Here is a 22909-nt window from a genome sequence, read left to right as displayed (position 1 = left end):
CCGGTTGCGATGTTAAACCCATAGGGACGGGTTTGGGTCGTGACAGAGTGGTATTAGAGCGATACTAAAGCATGAGTTATACCGCACACACGTGTCCAAATGAGCTATAGGATGTCCTAAAGAAGTGATTAGGGCATTACATGAGCATTGAAAAAGTGTGTGTGGCCATGATATGAATATATGTGCTAATGTGTTTGAGTAAGCAATTCCTATGTTTATGATTACTGTATTGCATATAGTGAAATGGACAATGCAAGGAATGCCGATGAAACTGAATCTTCTGAGGCAAGAATGACAAGGTTGGAAAGAACAGTTGAATTGTTGACAGAAGCCTTAAGGCAACAACAGAACCAACAGCCCCCACCTCCTCCAATACAGCCAGAACCAAATGTTAATGATGATATAATTACTCTGACACAGAAGTTCAGCAAAATGAAACCACCATCATTCCAAGGAGGTCTTGAATCGTTAAAGGTCGAAGCATAGGTCCTAGAGACTGAGAAATTGTTCGAAGTATTTCTGTGTTCTGAAGTACACAAGGTGTTATTGGCTACTTTCACGTTGCAAGAAGAGGCTAGACGGTGGTGGATACTCGTCCGTGACACTAACAATGCTATCAATTGGGCTCAGTTTAAGGAGTCCTTCTTTGAAAAATACTTTCCCAGTGTGTCCGAGACCGCAAAGTGACTGAGTTTGAACAGTTGAAACAAGGTACTAAGTTGATAGCAAAGTATGAATCTAAATTCACTGAACTCACCAGATATGCACCACACATGGTGGACACTGATTACAAGAAGGCTAGGAAGTTTGAAGGCGGCCATAATGTCGAGATACTTGATCGAATTAATGTTCTGAAGTTACTGAAATATGTGGATGTTCTTGATCGAGCAATAATAGCTGAGTCAAATATCGAGGCATTGAAACAGGCTGAAACACCCGCGACCAGTGGCGCGGTAAGAGACGGGGCTTTCAGTTTAAGAAAGGCTGGAACAGTTCATTGAACAAAAAGTAGAACACAGGGTCAACAAATAGTTCTAGTCAGGGAAGTGGTTCCATACCACCCTGCTCTGAATGTGGAAAAAGGCACAAAGGGGTTTGTTATAAAATTTCGGGTGCTTGTTATAGGTGTGGCAAGGTGGGCCACATGGTTAAAGATTGCCCTTCCACTTCCCAAGGCAATGGTAAAGCTGCAGCTAGTGCCGCAGCATCAATCGTCACACCAAAACCCAACCCCAAAGCTACTGGAAAGGAGCCTCTAAGGCAAGGCCGGGTGTTTGCACTCTTGCCGGGAGATGTGCAGAATACCGAGACAGTTGTGTCAGGTACACTCTCAATCTGTGCCCAAAATGCTTATGTTCTGATTGATTCGGGGTCTACATATTCATTTGTCTTGCAAGCTTTTTCTTGAAAATTAAATAGACCACTAGAACCCCTGAATTATTTGTTAGCTGTATCTTCACCCGCTAGGGAATCCGTGACTTGTGCTTATGTGTATCCTGCATGTGAGATTGTTATTGGGGATGTGCATTTGTATATTGATTTACTGCCATTGAACATTGATCATTTCGATGTAATTTTGGAGATAGACTGGTTAACAAAATACCATGCTACCATATACTGTGTAACAAAACAAGTTGTTTTCCGTCCACTTGGATTGCCTGAATTTGAGTTTAACGGAGTTGGTGTAGTACCTCCCCCATATCTGATTTCATCCATGAAAGCACTTAAACTGATTAAAAAGGGGTATAAAGGGTATATATGTTGTATATTGACTGTACCTATTGATACTCAAACTAATGTGGACAATATTCCTATAGTCAGAGAATTCCCAGATGTTTTTCCAGATGATCTGCCAGGGGATTTGATTGATAGGGAGATAGAGTTTACTATTGAAGTGTTACCGGGTACACAGCCAGTTTCTAAAGCTCCGGACAAAATGGCACTTACCGAACTGAAAGAACTTAAAATTCAGTTGCAAGAATTGTTAGATAAGAAGTTCGTCAGGCCCAGTACTTCACCGCGGGGCGCACCAGTCTTATTTGTGAAAAAGAAATACGGCTCATTGAGACTCTGCATTGATTACCGTGAACTGAACAAGGTAACAGTGAAAAACAAATACCCATTGCCTCGTATTGATGACTTATTTGACCAGTTACAAGGTGCCCAAGTTTTCTCCAAAATTGACCTTAGATCCGGATACCACCAGCTGAAAGTCAAACCAGAGGACATTGAAAAGACTGCCTTTCGAACGAGGTATGGATATTATGAATTTCTTGTTATGCCTTTCGGAGTTACTAATGCACCTGCTGCATTTATGGATCTTATGAACAGAATTTTTAAACCATTCCTCGACGAATTTGTAGTTGCTTTTATAGATGACATTCTGATTTATTCCAAAAGTGAAGAGGAACATGAACATCATCTGAGAATTGCATTGCATACCCTAAGAGAATAGAAACTGTATGCGAAACTAACGAAATGTGAATTTTGGCTTGATAATGTTATGTTTTTGGGACATGTGATTAATAAGGATGACATTTCAATTGACCCACAAAAGATTGAAGCAGTAGTAAATTGGCCCAAATCGACTAATGTTACTGAAATTCGAAGTTTCTTAGGTTTGGCTGGGTACTATAGAAGATTTGTAAAAGATTTTTCCAATATTGCCTTACCATTGACTCAATTGACTCAAAAGGGAAAACCATTTGACTGGACCGACCAGAGAGAATTAGCTTTCCAGGAATTAAAAACTCGACTTGTGACTGCACCGATTCTTACCCTACCATCAGGTATGGATGGATTTACTATTTTCAGTAATGCTTCTTATAAGGGTTTGGGATGTGTTTTAATGCAGAATGGTAAAGTTATTGCGTATGCTTCCCGACAACTGAGACCGCATGAAAATAACTATCCTACTCATGATTTGGAACTTGCCACAGTGGTATTTGTATTGAAAATTTGGCGTCACTACCTATATGTGGGCAACATGTGAAGTGTACACAGATCACAAGAGCTTAAAATACTTCTTTACACAGAAAGAATTGAACATGACACAGTGGAGATGGTTAGAATTGATAAAAGACTATGACTTGCATATTTTGTACCATCCGGGGAAAGCCAACACCGTTGCCGATGCATTGAGTCGGAAATCAATTGGGAATTTAGCCTGTTTACTCATCGGACAGAAAGAGCTGTTATGTGATCTTGAAAAATTTGAAGTTGAGATTGTTTTGTGTGAACAAGGTGGAACATTGGTTGCTATTTTTGCTCAACCGGCTCTTATTGAGGAGATTAAAAAAAAACAACACCTAGATGACTTCTTGAAAAAGGTCATTGATGAACGGGAATCCAAACCAAGGCTGGGATTTAAATTTGAAAATAATGTATTGAAGTTTCAGGGAAGGATGTGTGTACCGAATGATTCTGAACTGAAAAGACGAATTTTGCAGGAAGGTCACAATTCGAAACTCTCAATCCATCTTGGAAACACAAAAATGTACCAAGACTTGAAACTTAATTTCTGGTGGCCGAGAATGAAGAAAGAAATTGCCGACTTTGTATCGAAATGCCTACATTGTCAACAAGTCAAAGCCGAATATCAATGACCCGCGGGCTTACTTCAGCCCTTACCAATACCGGAGTGGAAATGGGAACATATCACTATGGACTTCATTGTCGGTTTACCTCGCTCCAGTAAAGGTATGGACTCAATTTGGGTTATTGTTGATAGATTGACTAAATCTGCTCACTTCTTACCTGTCAAAACAATTTATAATGCGGACAAATTGGCTACAATTTATATTGATGAGATTGTTAGATTGCATGGAGTGCCTGTGTCCATTATTTCTGATAGGGACTCGAAGTTCACATCGAGATTTTGGCAAAGTCTGCAAACTGCATTGGGTACTGAACTGAGACTGAGTAGTGCATACCATCCTCAAACGGATGGCTAGTTAGAGAGAACAATCCAAACTCTGGAAGATTTACTGCGTATGTGTGTTCTTGATTTCCAAGGAAATTGGGAAAGTCATTTACCTTTGGCTGAATTCGCCTACAACAACAGTTTTCACTCGAGCATTGGTATGGCGCCTTTGGAGGCTTTATATGGCAAAAAATGCCGATCTCCTATTTGCTGGGCAGAAGTTAGAGATAGGCCTTTGCTTGGGCCCGAGATTGTACATGAGACCACATAAAAAGTGAAACTGATTCAATAGAGATTGAAAACCGCACAAAGCCGACAGAAAAGTTATGCGGATGTCCGAAGGCGAGACAGGGAATATGAAGTGGGTGATCATGTTTTTGTTAAAGTGACACCAATGAAGGGTCAGACTCGTTTTGGAGTCAAGGGTAAGATAGCATCGAGGTATGTTGGGCCGTATGAAATCATTGAAAAGATTAATCCGGTGGCGTATCAAGCAGCGCTTCCTCCTGAAATGGAGCATATGCATAATGTCTTCCACATTTTAATGTTGAGGGACTATCTTTGGGATCCCTTCCATGTTATTGAGCCTACCCGTGTAGTGCTAAGTGATAACTACACTTACGAAGAACGGCCTATTCAGATTGTGAACCAACGAATCAAGAAGTTAAGGAATAAAGAAATTCCGTTAGTGAAAGTGGGCTGGAAAAACCATGGTGGCATTTATGCCACTTGGGAAAGGGAAGACGATATGATGAAAAGATATCCTGAATTATTCCCCCTGGATCCGGTATTCTTCCAAAATGAAGGTAATCCGAGTTTGGAGGACCAAACTCTTTTTAAGGAGGGAAGACTGTGACAACCCTCACCTCTGATTAGTGCTAAACTGTGACTGAGCATGACAAGTAATTGATTATGGCAAAATTCTGAATTGATTGCATAAGTGTATTACCTTAATTGCATTTCTATTTGTTTGTCATAGATTGATCTGTTCGCGTTTTTAATTTTGAACTGCGAATTGAAGGTCTTATCGGCGATCGAATCTGAAATTGATTAGCGTTATATGCTAATTAGAATTTATGTGATTTTATGGTAGGTTTAATGAAAATTTGATTTGGAATGATTAAATTAGATTAAATAATATTATATTGCATTAGTTTGGCTTTATTACCAAATTGCCATTGAGTGGCCATTTCCTACAAATTTGTTTGGACTTAATGGTTGTATTTCATATCATCTCCTCAGCCTTTTCTAGACCAAAACTGTATGAGAGAGGGAGAGTAGGAGAAGAAGGTTGAATTCACCTAGATTTTGCTTGAACTTAGAAGATTTGAAGGTTAATTGCAAAATTGAGCTAGTACACTTGAGGTTCAAGACCTAGGTAAGGAATTCATCCTCTCAATTGTAAATTTAAGTTGTATCTTGCATGGATCATGGAATTTGGTGATTAGAGTCAAGAATTGGCTTAAAGAGTTGATTTGAGTAGCTAATTCATGCATGCATGTACATATTCTTGAATTTGAGATTGTTTTCATGAGAATTTCAACATGTATGTCCACATCTTGGTTGTAGTCTATGAATTCACCATGTTTTGGAGTTCAAACTTGCATGTGGTTATATTTTGGAGCATTGGAATTCATTAGAACACTTGCATGTTATGTTCTTGCTTAGTTCATGGAAGTTTCTTCCAAATTGTGTTCAATTGGCTTACCTTTGGGCTTGATTTTACAAAATTGATCTTCAAAACATGTTGTAGTATGAGTTCTCAAGTGTTTTCCAGAAAATGGGCCCAAAAGGTTGAGTTTTGATGTGTTGAATGCTTGGTTTGAGCTTGGGAGGCAAATCTGGAAATTCCAGATTTTGGCTTCCACGCTCGAGCGACCATCTTTTGTTCAGAGGTCCGCTCGAGCGAAGGAATGTTGGCTCAAGCGTGAATTGCAAGCTCTCAGGTTTTTAGTGCACGTAGACGTACGCTCGAGCGATGAGACCTACGCTCGAGCGAAGGATGTGTCTCACGCTCGAGCGAGCATCGAGCGGAGATTTTCAACAACCAGTACTTTTGCATTTCTACAGACCGCTCAACCAAAGGAGTTTACGCTCGAGCGACCCTTCTGTTTTGATAAGCTCGCTCGAGCGAAGAAAGCCTCGCTCGAGCGAAGAAAGCCACGCTCGAGCGAGACCCTTGTTTTCAGCAAATTTTGAAAAGTGTTTTAAAGTACATCTTTGCATCCTCATTTCATCCTAGGCATTCCTAGGCCATAATTAAGGCATCTTAATGAGGATAATGTTATAGAACCACACTAAGTATAAATAGGGGCTAAGTTATTAATCCCGAGTGTGTGTTTGTTCTGCAACTGTAGGGTTGGCATCCGAGGACGCTCGTTAACTTGTCTATAGCCCAGTGCTCTGTGAGTAACAATGTCGTAAAGATATGTTCAATTATGATTATTTTCTGAATGATCAACTGTACTGCTTACTGAAATGTAATCGTTTAATGAATGAATGTTTGTCCTATTTGTAAACTGTATTCGTGGCATCCATAGCAACTTACTGTTACTGTACTGTTACTGCTACTGTCACAGAAATCTCTGCCGGTTCCAATATTTGGAACTACTACTGTTATTGTTGTGATGGCCATTAGCTGACTGTTCGGTCTGTTAAGACCTATTGTACTGTTTTGCTATGGGATGTACCACATATGACTACTATGGTTCTAAATGACTGACTTACTGATGCAATTGACTGTTTTAATTACTAAAAGGACATTTATTCTTAACCCTTTATGCATTTGTTATTTACTGGGCTTTAGCTCACTGTTTATATATATATATACACATGTAGGTGTCCAGGCACCGGACCGGAGCTAGGAGCGTCCGGTTATCTCTTGTTTTGTCAAGCCAACCTTTGTGCCTCATCTCGAGGTTCCAAGTCTGTTCAAGCCACGAATGTTTTGGGGTGTTCGGATTCACCCTTCTGTTTCTGTTTTGTAATAGATGAATAAGACTTGACTGTACAGTTATAGTTACGGATTTGGTCCCTAACATAGATGTTTGTGTATATGTCGCATGTACATACGTTTTGGTTATTAATGTGGCATGTTTATAAAAAATATTTTTGCATTCAGACTGTCACAGCTCATTGGACATCTTTTATTTACTTTTTTGGCTTTCGCCATCGCCTTTACTTTGTATTACTGTTATTACTGTTAAGTAGGCCTTCGGTAATCACGGATTATTGGCCGATTGCTTTGCTAAACCCATAGAGGCGGGTTTGGGTCGTGACAGGTAGACCCCTTGAGCGATGGATCCTGCGCTCGATCGGTGAAACTCCCAGAATCTCTTTTGTTTGCAGTCATACCGCTCAAGCAGTAAAAAAACTTCGCTCGAGTGATGAAACACACTCCTGGTATTTCAAACTTCAAAATAAATAATTAAGCAGACTGGTTTACCGCTCGAGTGACTAAATAACCGCTTGAGCAGAATCAACTACCAAGTGAGGCTAAAATCAACATTAGAGCATTCCCACTATTCCCGAACTCGATCCAACACCCAAAGACCCAAGTCGACTTCTCAGAAAACACTTTAGGATATAAATAAATAATCATAAAAAGAAGAATAGGTGATGACGCGCAATTCATGAGGTTCAAAAAGCAACATGGACTCGAATAAGGAAATAGAAATTTTGAATCAATAAACTCAAGTTGTTTTAAAAAGGCCCGAGACATCACACGACGAAAGGCACAAGAACCATAATTTTCAAAGACAAAAATCGTAAATATTAATGAATGTCCACCAAAACTTAAAATTAAAAAGTAATGCTAGGGATACTAAAATTTCTATCAAATATTTTACCAAATGTCTCACATGGGGTGGGTCCCACATAAGTGTGGGGTTCATATCCATGTGAGACATTTGTTAAAACATTTGGTAGAAATTTTAGGACCTTTAACATTTTCCATAATTAAATATATGCTCTATTAATTTCTTATCATTCCAAACTGTCGCCTTTAAGACATTTGTTGAGAGAAAAGTAGCCTCTACAACTACTTTGTAAGGCAAGACCCCCTAAGGTAATAGCAACCTTTGAGGGAGGCCTTCCCTATGCAAATAAAGATTAATGCTTAGACACTAATAGCAGATCCTGAAGCATTACCAACCTAGAACTGATAGTAGGTCCAAAGCATACGTAGCTTGGCGCTGATAGCAGGCCCAATGCTTACTGGTTGGAGCTGATAATAGATCCAGAGACATCAGTATACTACGGCAACCTTGTGAAGATGGGTGCAAGGCAATATGAAAGTAAAGTACTTCTTTTCCATTTACCTAGGTTATGGATCTGTCTCGGTTGCACCGGCATAACCAAGGAAGCCCTTTTGGGCTTGGTATGAGGCACATCTCTCGTTGTGGCCGGGGCCTTGGAAAGTTAAGAAGTTTATGGTTAGGTGACTAAGGATGGAGGAATCGCTGAGGTAAATACAAATATGGCTAATAGCAAGTCATGAGTCTTGAGAATGCATGCCTTGAAAAACCGAACTGAGAAAGGGCTGCTGCAACAATTATCACCAATTATATAGATGATAATTAGGGTAAGTTTGGAAACTAGTTAAAATAATTAAAAAGTCAAAAAATTATTATAAAAAAGTTAATATTTTTTTTTTCTATTTTTCTACATGTCTTTTATTAAAAAGTCAACTAAAATAAATAGTTCTCAAAACAAGTAAAAAATAATTTTTATTATCTAAACCTAATACTATAAAAAATTAAAAATATTAGTTGAAGTTAAATAATATATTTTCTGTTACTATTAAAATAGCAAATGATAATCGATAATCCGTTTGAAAAGCATACCTAATTAGAAGTACAAAATAGTTCAAAAATAAATTAGAAGTACAAAATAATAAGTGTTCTCATTTTTTTGGTACCCAACAACATTATTAAATTATCTATGAAAAAATTATCAATAAATTCTACTTTACTCTTAAGATTATTATTGATTACTATTGTGATTCATTATTTTTTTTGAAATCAAACAACAATATCTATATACATAAATATATATTATATAATAAAAAAAATATGTAAATGTTCACACAATAAAAATAATTGAAACTTTTACAAAGTATATCCTAGATAAGATAGGCAAACCAAGAGGGGTGAATTGGGTCGATAATACTAAACCAAACCATGCCTTAAGTCCCATCAAATGGGGTCGGCTCACATGAATCCTTTATCTCCACTCGATTTTATTAAAAGCCATTTGGTTAGTCAAATTAAGGAGATTTATATATCTATTTACTACACTAGCCCACGTCAATCTAAGTCTGCCCCTTCCCTTGACATTTTCTTCTACTTCGTCCCCAAATAATAGTTCTTTTTGGGAAATCTAATTTTTTTTGGTAGTACAATTATTGCATTTTAAAAATATTAAATTTTCAAAATTACCTTTTGATAGTACATTTTTTTGGGAAATATCAATTATTGTAATTGTACTTTTTGTGTTGTTAATGAATTTAAAAGAAGGGTAAAATAAGAAATTCATATTATTTTAATCATTGATTTTTGAAAAGGGAGAAATATTTTGGGACAATAAAAAATGGAATAAGGGACTAATATTTTGGGACGGAGAGAGTATAAAATATGAGCAATAATATGTGTGAGCAAATCAAGTGAGAGCAAAACAGAGTAGCAAGAATGAATGTAAAGAGAGATAGAGACAGAGAAGTAAACATAAGGATTTATAGTGGCTTAGTTTCAACCCAAGCCTACGTCCATTCTTCAAGGCTCCACCTCGGGTATTTCCACTATTCTTTATATAGCTTTACACCAGCAAGTTTATTGGGTACTTGTAAGACCTTTACAATAAGAATTTTGTTCCAAAAATCCCCAAAAACAAATCCACCAAAAGAGCCCTTGTTTTGGTGTTACAAAAACTTTCAGGTGCTTCTCTCTCAAACACTCACAATAAAGCTCATGGGTATAACAGCCATTTGCAGATGATTTGTAAAAGAAAATGCTTAAAGCATTGAGAACAATAAGCTCTAAAAGAGTTGGATTTAAATCAATAAAGCTCAGAAACGAAATATGAAAATTTAAACACAAATTTCTTGTATTTTTTCTTCTCTTTTGATCACCTCTTGTCCTCTCTACTTGTAGATGAGTGTAGATTTTGTATTTATAGTTCCTCATTTTCATATGACCATTGGAGGGCAAATATAGCCAATGGAATAGAAAAATAGCCACTGGAAATGTTCAAAACACACTTAGAATTTTGAAATTCTGTCCCAAGGTGTCGACACTTGCAGTTATGGTGTTAACACTAGTTGAAGTTATATTTCTTTTTTGAATCTTCCTCATGGTGCCGACCCTAGCTCCTTTTGGTGTCAACCATAGCTGATATTCTATTTTTCTCTTTTGAATTTGCCTCATGGTGTAGACCCTAGCTCCTCCTGGTGTCGACCCTAGTAGAGGGTGTCGACCCTAGTAGAGGGTGTCAACCCTTGTTCTTCCTGGTGTCGATCTTTCATTAAGGAAAACATTTCCAAACATTTCAAGCTTCAATCAAAACACAAGATCAACATTAGATAAAGATTATTAGAGCATAAAACAAATACAAATGAATTGTTTTTGGATTTTTGAATCTTAAATCATTAGAGAGTAAGAGATACACAACTTTGAGACATATAATCTCTTTATCTAATGATATATCAATAATAAACATTTGTTAAATCCTTATACAACATAAAGTCATTATACAGTTAAAATTAAAGGATATTAATAATGCAAAGAGCGTGTTTATCATATGCATCATACTAATTTTGTGTCAAATAATGTTAAGCAAATACAATAATAAAACATAATTAATAGATATCATCAAAACCTTGACATAGGACAAACACATTTTTAATAAATTAGAATAATACTCCCTCCATTCCATTTTATTAGTTTATTATTTTATTTTTAGTTGTCTCAAAATACATGTTCATTTTGAAAAGTCAAAACATTAGTCTCTTTGGTTTGATTTTTTAAAAACTATTTTTAGAAGAGTTTTTGTTTATTTCTAGTGATTTTTTTATTTTAATATTTTCATCAATTTTTCATCTTTTTTTAGATGTGCCTAATCAAGATGCATCTAAAAAGTAAAACAAATTAACTGAAATATTAAAAAAATACTAAAAATAAATAAAAATTCTAACAAAAATCCTAAAGAGTTTGGATTCTTGTTTATTTTTAGTATTTTTTTTTTCATATTTAGTTAATTTTTTTTTAGATAATAAAGTAAAACAAAAAAATTAACTAACAAAATAAGAGTTTAGTAAAGAAAACCACAAACAAAAATCCATTTAAAAATATTTCTGAAAATGTAAACCAAACAAATAGAAGTTTTCAAAATTAACCTTTGTAAGTAATTATCAATAGAGAAAATTAGTGAAATGTTCAATTTAAAGAGGGTGTAAGGTATTAAGTTCACTAAGTTTTTGAAAGATAAACTTGCAATGGCAATGGATCAAATTCCCGTGAGGGTGTTTATTACACAAGACGAACTACACAATCCGGAAGCAAACAGAGTGTTGATATATGTATACTGTTTCTGGGTTTGTTGGAAGTAAAAATATAAGAACTACATCTCCAACTATTTATAAGTGCTTTGATAACCTTTGCCAAGAGTTATCATGATGTATGGGAATAGATACAATGCTATGAAGCATTGTGTCTCTTTGTGTTTAAATTCAAACACCAAATTACTTCCAGATTGTTCTATGTCTTGCGGGAAGGTTTATTGACCACCAAATGAAGATTATGATATGGTGTGAGAGGGTTCACCATATTATGGTGTGATCACCACTCATATCTTCAGTTTTGTGAAATATTGTGATGAGAAGTACGTTTTGTTATTTTTAAGGATATTTTGTTTTTAATTTTATCATCTTAATTTTAATGAACAACTATCTGTTGAAATTTTTATTCTATATGTTGAATTTTTTTATTCCATATTTTGAAATTTTTTATTCTATTTGTTGGAAATCTATCTGTGTGAAATTCTATTTGTTGAAATTCTTGTTCTAATTTTTTCTATCTGTTGAAATTGCCCACACCAATTTTTTCTATCTGTCTATTTTCTTATTTGTGTAAATTGCATATATATATATATATATATATATATATATTTATATCTACTCTCATTTCTCTTATCTATGCAAATTGCATATATACATTCACACATACATATCTATATCTATCACTAAGAGATCGAGACTGAGAGAGCTAGTGAAAGAGAGAGTAGATCAGTGAAGCTGATCTGTGAGCTTGCAGAGAGAGAAATAGCATTGCCATTTCTCACAAAATAAAAAATAAAGAAAATCGTAACTCTATTGTACATTCATTCAATCCTCTCTATTTATTTATTTCTCTCTCTCTCTCTCTCTCTCTCTCTCTCAATATATATATATATATGGAACCCTTGTTTTCATCATCATCATCATCATCTTCTTCTTCGTCCACACCTCAATCCCCATACCCTTCTTATCTACTTCCTTGCCCTAGCCACCGTAGCCATGTTTTCCTCTGCCCTTTTCCACCTTCCTCAGCACCGCCGCATCTTATTCCCCTCAACCACTATTGCCTTTCTTAACGATCTTCGAGTATATCCTCGCTGCTAAAACTTCTACCCTGGAGGTCTGGATCGACGTCGGAAGTCGGTTCGAGACTGATGAGAGAGAGATAAAGAGATATAGAGAGATCTAAAAAGAGAAAAAGTGGTGGTGGTGGTGATGGTGATTCGAGATCGAAAGATCATCAAAACATGTTCATATTCAGTGATTCAAGATCGTGCTAAGTGAGATTGCCTAAGAGATCATCAGATTTGACTTATTTACTTCATTTTTCTTATATTTATTATTCTCGGTTTCAATAGTCGTCAGTGGTAGCGATCGCCATCGCCAATTTGCATAGAGCGATGGGGACAAATGGTGGGAAGGACAGTGGTGGGAGATCTGGCAACGGCGATGGCGACGACGATATATTTAGTGGCAACCTTACTATGTTTCTAGACGAAGACGAAGAAGATGAGGAGATAGAGAGTGATGGGAGAGAAACGAAAGAGAGAGAAAAGTGGAATGGGGTTTTAGAGAGATAAGGCCTAGGATTGAGGATGAAGAGAGAGAGAGAGAGAGTGGGTTTTGGGGAATTGCTTTTGAATAGATAGTGTTTGTATGTTTTATATGTAGAGTGGGTATTTTGGTCATTTCATGTAAGCTTGTCTTATGGATTGAATGTTTTAGCGCATGGATCTTTAGATAAAGAAAATTCAAATTTAAATTTATCACTTGAGCGTCCTTATAAATATATTTTAAAATGAGAATAGAAGGGTATTTTTGGAAGTAATGATTTAAAATTTGAATTCAACTAATAATTATGGGTAATTCTATTTACACACCCTATTTACTCTTTTTGCCCATTATTTCTTAATGCACATACATATAAATTTGTTTGTCTTTTGTTTTACAGCAATACTAGGTATCGTGAAAAACCTCTCATGAAAATAATAATGAAAGCTTTGTGACCCTTAGATTACACTTAGAATAAAGCACCACACACTAATCAAAGTAATCAAAGGATCGTAAATCTTTCACGATCATTTTCATGAAAATTTTCTCATGATCCTTAACTTTTTTCTTTGTTTTACTCATTTCACGTATCAAATGTTTTAAATATATCCCTAAAATATATTGTGTGCACACATCAACACAAAAACCTAACAAATTATATACACATATTACACAAAACATAAACTCACACCACACCTCTAAATGTAAACATAAATTATACCCTACACATGACATTTTTCAACACCTAGTGACAATTCTTCAATGATTGAAGTTCAACAAAAGAAGCATTTGAAGCACAACATTCTTTGGCATTCTCTAAAGCATTCGATTCTTGAAATCAACAATTTTAGCTATTATTTTACTATTAATCTACAAAAACTAGGTTATTGTTTACTATTGTTGTTCTTTCCATATTGGTTGGGGAAGAGAATGAAAACCAACGGTACTGGTTATCCGAATAAATTTAAAATATTCAGCAATCAACAATCAAATAAAATAATAATTTTTTTTAATCTATATTTCCAAATAAAATATAAATTTTCGACATACTGAACAAAGGAAAAACATTTAGCTCTATATTTACGAATTAAATTTATATTTTTAATCTATATTTCTGAATCATTTATGTATTTTCGGCTCTATAGTTATGAACTATTTACATATTTTCAGTTATGTATTTCTAGATAAAATGTTAATTATTTTCATCCTCTCTATTTATATATTCTCGATTTGATGTTTGTATTTTTTTAAAAGAAAATGTGTACTAAGAATTTTTATGTTCAAAAAATGCCTATAGAGAAAATCTAGTTTTAAAGTTTGGTGTATATTGATGTCCATAATGTTCATTTTTTTAATGGTAAAATTGTAAAAAAAAAAAAAATTAAATTCATTAGGGCCCCGGCTTGAGAAGAGGGTTGGAGGCTAAAATAATCAATAAATATAAAATATGCTAAAATAGTTAATTAGATAAAATGCTACATCCAAACTATAATCATTTCATTTTTTCTTTCACAACCATCAAATCAGTTATAAAAAAAGAAAAGCCAATTATCTTCTCAAACACAACTTTTTTAGGCAGGCTAAAATAGCCAAAAAATTAACTAAAATAGTCAAGTTCCCAAACAAGGCCTATGTGTGTGCATAGAGAGTAAATGGCGTACAGAAATAGAATTACCCAATAATTATATGTCTTCTTAAAAATTTTAAATTTTCAAAAGGGACTGTCAAAATGGCACAAAAGGAGTATTAATTTGGGTTTGGCTTATCTCAAATTAGTCATTTTAATTTGAGAGAGCGTTTGAGTTTGGTAGACCCATTTTGGAATCGATTTCGGTGATCTGGACCGTTATTTTTTAAGACTCGTTAAGTAGAATATTCATGCAAAAAATTAAGGTAATTGGACATCAGTAGCTATATGTTTAAATCAAATTTGTATTACAAAAAATGTATGGCTATTCTTTAAATTATTTATCGTTCATTTTTTTTTTGTTATAAAATAAATACAATTCAAACATATTATTACCGATGTTCGATTATTTCAATTTTTTGCATGAATATTCTACTCAACGAGTCTTCAAAAGTGAATGGTTTGAATAATTGAAATCGGTTCTAAAATGCACCTACCAAACTTAAACGCTCTCTCAAATTAAGTGACGCCAAACCTTATTAACTTGTAGAAAGTGTGAATGTTTTTTAAAACGTGTGAATATTCACACTAATTTTCGAACTTTTCAAAAATTCACACAATTATACATGTCTATGGTATTATATCGTTTTGGGTGAATGAGGCTCAAACCTAAGATATTTGGTCTAAGAAATAATATTTTTACTACTTGAGTTGAGTGACATACAACAAACACACTCTTAAGTTAAGATTGAAATTTATATTTTACAGCACACCCATCTAGAAGGCTTGAGTTGGTATTGATACAATGTGATATTTTGATATCTGAAAATGCCCTTGTAGACTATTTAATACAACATTATATAGAGTGGTAGACAACACCCTTACTATTTGAGTAACGCAATATGCGTGCTTTTAAATTAAAATCAAAATACATATTTTTTAGATTTAACAACACACTTATCTTGTGGATAGACCCCGTATTATTATAAAGAGAAGGCTTGAGATGGTGTTGACACAAAATGACACATTTTAAATTTTGAAAATGTCCGTCGAGATTGTTTAAAATACAAAATTATATAGAGAGGACCTTCAGTTTGGTGGACAACACTCGTATCACTTGAGTAACACACAATATGTGTGTGTTTTTAATCAAAATCAAAAGTTATATTTTTTAGATTTGATGACACACCCATCAAGTGGACAAACACCACTAGTATATATATGTGGAGAGGATGAGTCTCATGACAACATTCTCAAAAGTGTGAAATTATAAGTGGACATATTTGACACTTTTAAATAATAATAAAAAAGTCTGAATTTTTTCCCTTTTTTTTGGTGGTCATTTTACATAATTTTATTTTCATTTTATGATTTGAATTGCTTATTTTGTAAGGCTTTTTGTGTATATCATTCATGCAAAAAATTAGATTGATTTGATAATTTTAAGTTAATATTTTTATTTTATCACCTTTGTCTTTGAAAAATGAAGACATGCTGTTTTTGTAAAATAAACCATCTATTTTTATTTTTTTTAGAAAAGCACGATAAAATGAAAAGACTACAATTATTAGATCAACTTTATTTTTTTTTTAATTTTATGTATTATTTTTTATGAATGATATACAATGAAGATCTTACAAAATAAACAGTTTGAATCATCGAAACATAATTGATAATGAGCCCTATAAGTCTGAACATAACGGTCAAATTCAAATTTAAGTTTAAGATAAACCCAACCTATTTTATATCACCACTTACATGAACATTTATGATTAATTTGATTCGTTTCCTTGTTTAGATATAGTCATTAAAGAATTAATTAAAGCACCATGTACTCGGTGATGTAAACTGTTTGACAAAAATCAGGTAATAGATAGGAACCCTCAATTTGTTAACCTATGTCTTGACAGATGAAAGGTATACTTATATTGTGAGAAAAAGTAAAAAAATAGCAAGGTAATTTCAAAAAAAAAAAGAAGAAGAAAAGTTTCCATAATTTCAAAAAAACTTCAGAGGTAGTTTGTGTAATTTATTTTTTCCTCTTGTTGTAGGTAATACTTAGATGGTATTTGATAATCTAATTCAATATCTAAAACTAAATGTATGAAAGTGAATATCAAATAAACTCGTTTGCTAACCACATTTAACTAACTCTTAAATTGTGAGTTTTAAGTTCAAAAAAATTAAGTAGTAGAAAACTTTTTTAATACTAACGCTCCTTTTGTTTTGGCGAAAAATATATTTTTATATTTTTTGATATTTGTTATAATGAAAAATGAAAGTAAATGAAAAAAACAAACATATTTGAGTAAAAAATGTTTTTCACTTTTAAAAAGTAAAAAATGTTTTCCAGACTAAAGTTTTACTAATTTCACCACATTACCAACACTACTCTCACTTCCACCACTACACCACCATCACACAATCACTGTTGCCACCTTCACCTCCACCTCCACCTCCACCTCCACCTCCACCTCCAACTTTGCCCACTACCGCCACCACCAAATATAGAAAAATATTTTCTTTGAATAGCATTTCGTGAATTTTTTATTTTTTTTGTAAAGCATAACTGAATTTATAATTTTTTATGCATAAATATCTATGGAATAAGGTGAAATTATATTCATAGAAAAAAGCGAGATAACATATCCTTCTCTTAATTCTGCAAGAAAAATCAAAGTCAATGATTGCCCCCGACCTAGGTAGTTCGGGAGGACCTCCGATCAAGTTAGAATACCGATTGGCCGGGTATATGATATAGGTACTAAAATGTATTAAATGGGTTTTTTTGAGTTACCTTAGCCCGTCATTTGTGCTTTGCCTGTTTCTCCTTTTATAGTTGCTCTGTTTGTATCGTGATCATCCGTTCTTATTTTGATCGGAGGCCTCTCTGCCCTTTCCAGAGGTCACTTAGGCTACTTGCCAACCTGTTTTTGTTATTGATTGCTGAATTTATGTTCATCGGACGGTCAAAAGGGCATCAGGTCTTAGTGGCCAAGTTGTGTTGCATGACGATCGTTGGATGGTTTATGATTAGACGACTTCCTCGTTTGCTAGTTTAAGTTTATACCGTAGCCCTTTTGCCATGGGTTTTTCATCTGTTAGATTGGGGCTTGATCTGATGATCCCTGTTACTTCTAGTGATTCTTCTTCTAGACGGATATTTTTTATCCCCATGTGCTTGGCTTAAGATTTGTCTTGGGCTATTACTCTCTTTAAGATTTATCTTGGGCTATTACTCTTTTTTAAATGGGATATGTTGAATGGGCCTAACCCCATATTTTTTCCCTCGACAATATCGTTATAATATCACCATTGCCATTATTACCGGTCACACCACCACCATCGTTATAGCGACCCCGGTCTTTTCCCATTTGATTATTGTATCCGGACTTAGGTTCCATAGCTCCTGTCATTGTATTATGATTGTTACCGTCCTTTAATTTCCTATTTCTGAGTTAGGGGATGCAATGGGCAGGTTTGTAGCAGGTTGGTTGAGCTTGGGAGCAAAGGGTTGCTGCCCAGAATTTTGACCCTTCGCTCGAGCGAGCAGTTCTTCGCTCGAGCGAGATCTTTGTTTTGGTCCGTCGCTCGAGCCAGGGTTTCTTCGATCGAGCGAGGATTGCGTTTTGTAGTAAGACCTGAGAGCTGAGGGTTTTGGCTCGAGCGAGCTTTTCTTCGCTCGAGCGAGTTAGTTCGTTCTTCGCTCGAGCGGGAGTTCCTTTGCTCGAGCGTGTGTCTGGTTACAGACCTGAGGGTTTGAGTTCTTCGCTCGAGCGAGATTTCTTTCGCTAGAGCGAGCTTTTGGGTTGTTGGCTCGAGCAAGGCTTCCTTGGCTCGAGTGTAGCTTTTCTGTGTCTGGTCGCTCGAGCGACCAAGTCTTCGCTCGAGCGAGCCTGTCAGGTTTAAATAGGCAGCAGCGTGTTTCAGATCAGTTTTTCATCCATTTTCAGATTCCAAAACCCTAGGTACGAGTTCTCTCTCCCTCTTCACACCTTCTCTCTGAGGATTGATCTACTTAGAGTGAGTTTCTACCTTAGATCCTTTATTAAAAAGATAGAGTGGGTCGAGGGCTTCCATTTAATCTGAATTGTTGGTAGTTTGGAGCACTTTGGAGTTTGGGTCTTCATCTTCATCTTCTCTTTTGGGACTATTTCTTCGAGGTAGGGATTTCCTACTCCATTCTATAAGTTTTGTTCTAAGTTTTGGTATTTTGATATGTTGGGGATACTTTGGTAATTTTGGGAAAAACCTAGTTGTAATAGTAAATTAATTTGTATAATTAATTCTTGGAATTGGGAAAATATGGTTAAATTCATGAAATTGGGGAATTCATTGATTAAATGGCGTAGTTGGTTAATTTAAATCACCCGTCTATTGAATTGTTGGTATATTTATTTCCAAGTCTAGAAATAACTGTTTTGGGCTATCGATGGAGGATAGTCGTGCTTGTTGTAGACACTGCATGTGGATTAGGGATAACTGAAACTAATCATTGATTAAGTCATCAATTTTGACTGCTGAATTAATACAGGCATTATGTGTATTGATTGTGTGTTGTATATGTTATGTGTTTGCATACATTGTTTTGTGTGGGAGGAGATAGGGGATGTACTCCACGGTTTAGGGGAAGATAGGGGATGGACCTCTAAACCGGATTTTGTTTGGGAGGAGATAGGGGATGGACTCCATTAGCATCACTTTTATGTGTGCTTATTTATATTGAAGTGTTTTATTGATACAGCACTAAAATGTGTATCAAACTGGAAGTATGAAGTGTTTTGATTTGAGCCTGAGTCTCATCTGTTTGTTGACACTGGATGAATGTGAATATATTATGTATGGTTCACTGTTGAAAGATTGGCCAGGTTCTGAGCCATATTGATAAAGTTGGAAAGTAAAACATGTCTTAGGCATTAGTGTCATGAAACTGTATAATGATGTAATTGATTATCTTGGTTAACCATCTATTGAATGCTATTGCTTTATTCAATGCTTATATTTGGTTTAGTATATTTCTACTGGGCTGTGGCTCACCTTTTATGGGAACATCATTTTCAGGTCCAGGTGACAAGCTACCTCCCAGGACTTAGCTTGGAAGGATTTGGATTTTAAAGACTATCTTTAGTTGTTTGTTTTTATTTAATAAATAATCAAGCCTAGGGCTTTATTTGTATTTGAGTTAGAACTCATATTTTGTATCCAAGTGTTGGCTTGGAAAGATGTAAGCCCATAGGGCATTTAATTTGATGTTACATGTAATGTTTTTATTTAGTAATACTCTGATGAATGAATAAATAAATTGTTTTCTTTAAGTAATGCATGTTGATGATATACACATAATGGGTTTATTTTGAGGGCGTTACAATCGTTATTGACACTGTCATTGTTACCACTACCACTTCCACCAAGATCATGACCACTACCACCACCACCACCACCACCACCATCACCACTACCACTATTGTTATTATCACCACAAGTACAACCATCATTTTACTATCTCACCACCACACTATCACCGTTATTGTTGCTGCCACTACTACTACTACTGTAACATATTCCATTTCTATCACCACCACTATGATAGTCACCACCATTATTCTATACCACTATTGCCATTGTCGTCGCTACTACGTTATCACAATTACCATCACCACCCTCAATCACTCTTCCACCATTACTAATACCATTATCTATCCACTTCTACCACCATTGCCATTGAAACCATAGTCGTCATAGTTACTTCGACCACCACCATCACCTCGTTACTTTATATAAAAATTGGAAAAGAAAAAATTTAGAAATAATAAATTTAAAATTTTATTTTGTTTATATCAAATAATTTATTTTAGTTCAACATTTAAATTTTTATCAAATAAAATTTTAATTTAAAAAATTCAACATTCAATTTTCAGTAATTTGGGCAAAATTCATTTTATCCATTTGTGATTTGAGGCCGAAACAGTTTACCCACTATACTTCAAATATAGTTAGAATGTTTTTATGTGATTTTGGACCAAAATGCAAGAGTTAATCTGTTAACTGCAAATGTAAAATGATTGTAATACTCTCCAGCTCTATATAATTTATAATTTTTGACATTAATTCAATTAAATCAATATTAATCATAAATTCTTAATTATTTATTGTAATTATTAATTTAAAATTTAATTATATTGTAGATCACAATTATATCTAAACCCTTAATTATTTATAATTCTTAACATCTTAATCTATTTTTAATTTTATCAAACACCAACTTAGGGATTGTTTGGGAATAATTTAAATAAGTGTACTTATTTGGATCACATTATCTCGTTATTTTTCTACATATATTTTTTATAAAAAATTAAAAAATACACTAAATAAGCAAATCCCAAACAACCTCTCAGCCAAGAAATTATTCCATGTTACTCGAAAACTGCACGATTGATTCTAATACATGGCCCACAAAACTGAATTGAGTCTGAAATAGCTGTGAGTGTGTATATATCAGTACCTGTAAACGGAAAGGCGCTTTTCATTTTGAGCCCCCATTTTCGATTGCAAAAAGGTATTACACACACATATATATACATATATACATGTACACATTTATAGATAGATATATTCAAGGCATCATTGAAGGACTGGTGTTTCATCGTTTCTTTGAATAGATTTCTCTCTTCAAATGTGGTGTATTTTCATTTCTTGGACACATTTTTTCTCTGCTTTTTTTTTTTTTTTGGTTGTTTGTTTGTAAAAACCCTTTGTTTGGTTAATGAGAAAATTGGAGGAAAAGCAAGTTAAAAATGAAGAACTTTTTTAATGAGTGGGGGTTCTCCTGGTGCATTCAAGGATCAGTGGATGATCTTCTCCAATGGTGGATGACTGTCAAGCTCAAAAATTTTGATAGGTTAATTTGGAGAGCCATCCCCCTTATCGTTCTTTGGTCGCTTTGGAAACTTAGGAATGAATGTGTCTTTGCAGAGGCTCAACCTAGTCTCTCTGGATTGAGTGAAAATATCAAAATTAGAGCAGTACTTTGGCTGAAAGCATCTATTAAAGATCTTCCTTATTCCGTTTATGATTTAACTTTCAATTGGCGCCAAATCAGAGGATGTTCTTAACTGTTCCGAGCTGCTTTGTGTTGAAATCTGGGTTTGTATGGATGTCCTGTGGAGTTTGTTAGCATGTAGACAGTCAGTAGTCTTCAATAATGCATGTCAGTGGCTGGGGATGGTCTGCTAGTGTTTGGCTGTTGTCTTCTTGTTTTTGTCTTGTTTTGTTCTGCTCCGTTTGTTGGTTTCTCACCATCTTGGAGCCTCGAGTGTGTGCTAGCAGATGATTGGGTGTGCGTTTTGGTGCCAACCTAGTTGGGATCCAAATGTTTCACTGTGATGCTTTTTGCACCCTCTTCTTTATTGATGTATTCCTATCATACTTGTTATGTTTTTCATCAATAAAGCTTTTCTTTTGCCGATCAAAAAAAAAAAAAATGAAGAACTTTTTGGACCAAACATTTTCTGTGAGTGGGTTTTCTTGAGTGTCAAGTAATACAAAGTTGGGACTAATTTTTTATTTTTTCCATTTCTTTCCTTCACATTTTCCCGGAAACCAAACAGTATCTAAATCTCATTTTATTGAAAACATCAGTGCCACTAGTACAATGAATGACTTGTTTTTCTTTTTCTTTTTCTTTTTCAAAATTAGAAGAAAGTTGTGGGTTTTGATGTTTGGATGAAATTTTGTTTCCTGTTTATGCCCAGGTCTGGTTCAAGAGTTGCTCAAGATTTCTTTTTCACAGTCATCTCTCTGATAAGGTATATTAATATCTTCTTTTGATTCTTGTTTTGTTTTGTTTTTCCAGGATTAATTTGAGGTTGTGAGTGTGACAAATATAGATTATTTCTTTTATAATGGAATTTCTTCGTTAATACTACCTATTTTGGGAAGTGAGTTTCCTCTCTCACGAAAAAAAAAAGGTCAAAAAATTAAAAAAAATCAACTATCAACCATTTTTTCAAAACACCTTCCTCATTATTTGATGCCCCCCCCCCCCCTTGGGTTGGATATTAGCCTGGTAAATATGCATAGGGTTTGATTTCTCTCACATGAGATATTCTTAGACTATGATTATCTAATTGGATAGGGTCAGTTTTTTTTTTTATTAATTTTTTTTTTCAATTTTATTTGCTAGTGCCTCTACAAAGTTTGCTTTACATATATATTTCCTAAAATTATATAATAAAATTTACTTACATATATCAAGACATGA

This window comes from Camellia sinensis, chromosome 9, assembly GCF_055761805.1.
Source record: "Camellia sinensis isolate YWXY chromosome 9, ASM5576180v1, whole genome shotgun sequence".
In the NCBI taxonomy this organism is placed as follows: Eukaryota; Viridiplantae; Streptophyta; class Magnoliopsida; order Ericales; family Theaceae; genus Camellia; species Camellia sinensis.
This window is presented reverse-complemented; position numbering follows the sequence as displayed.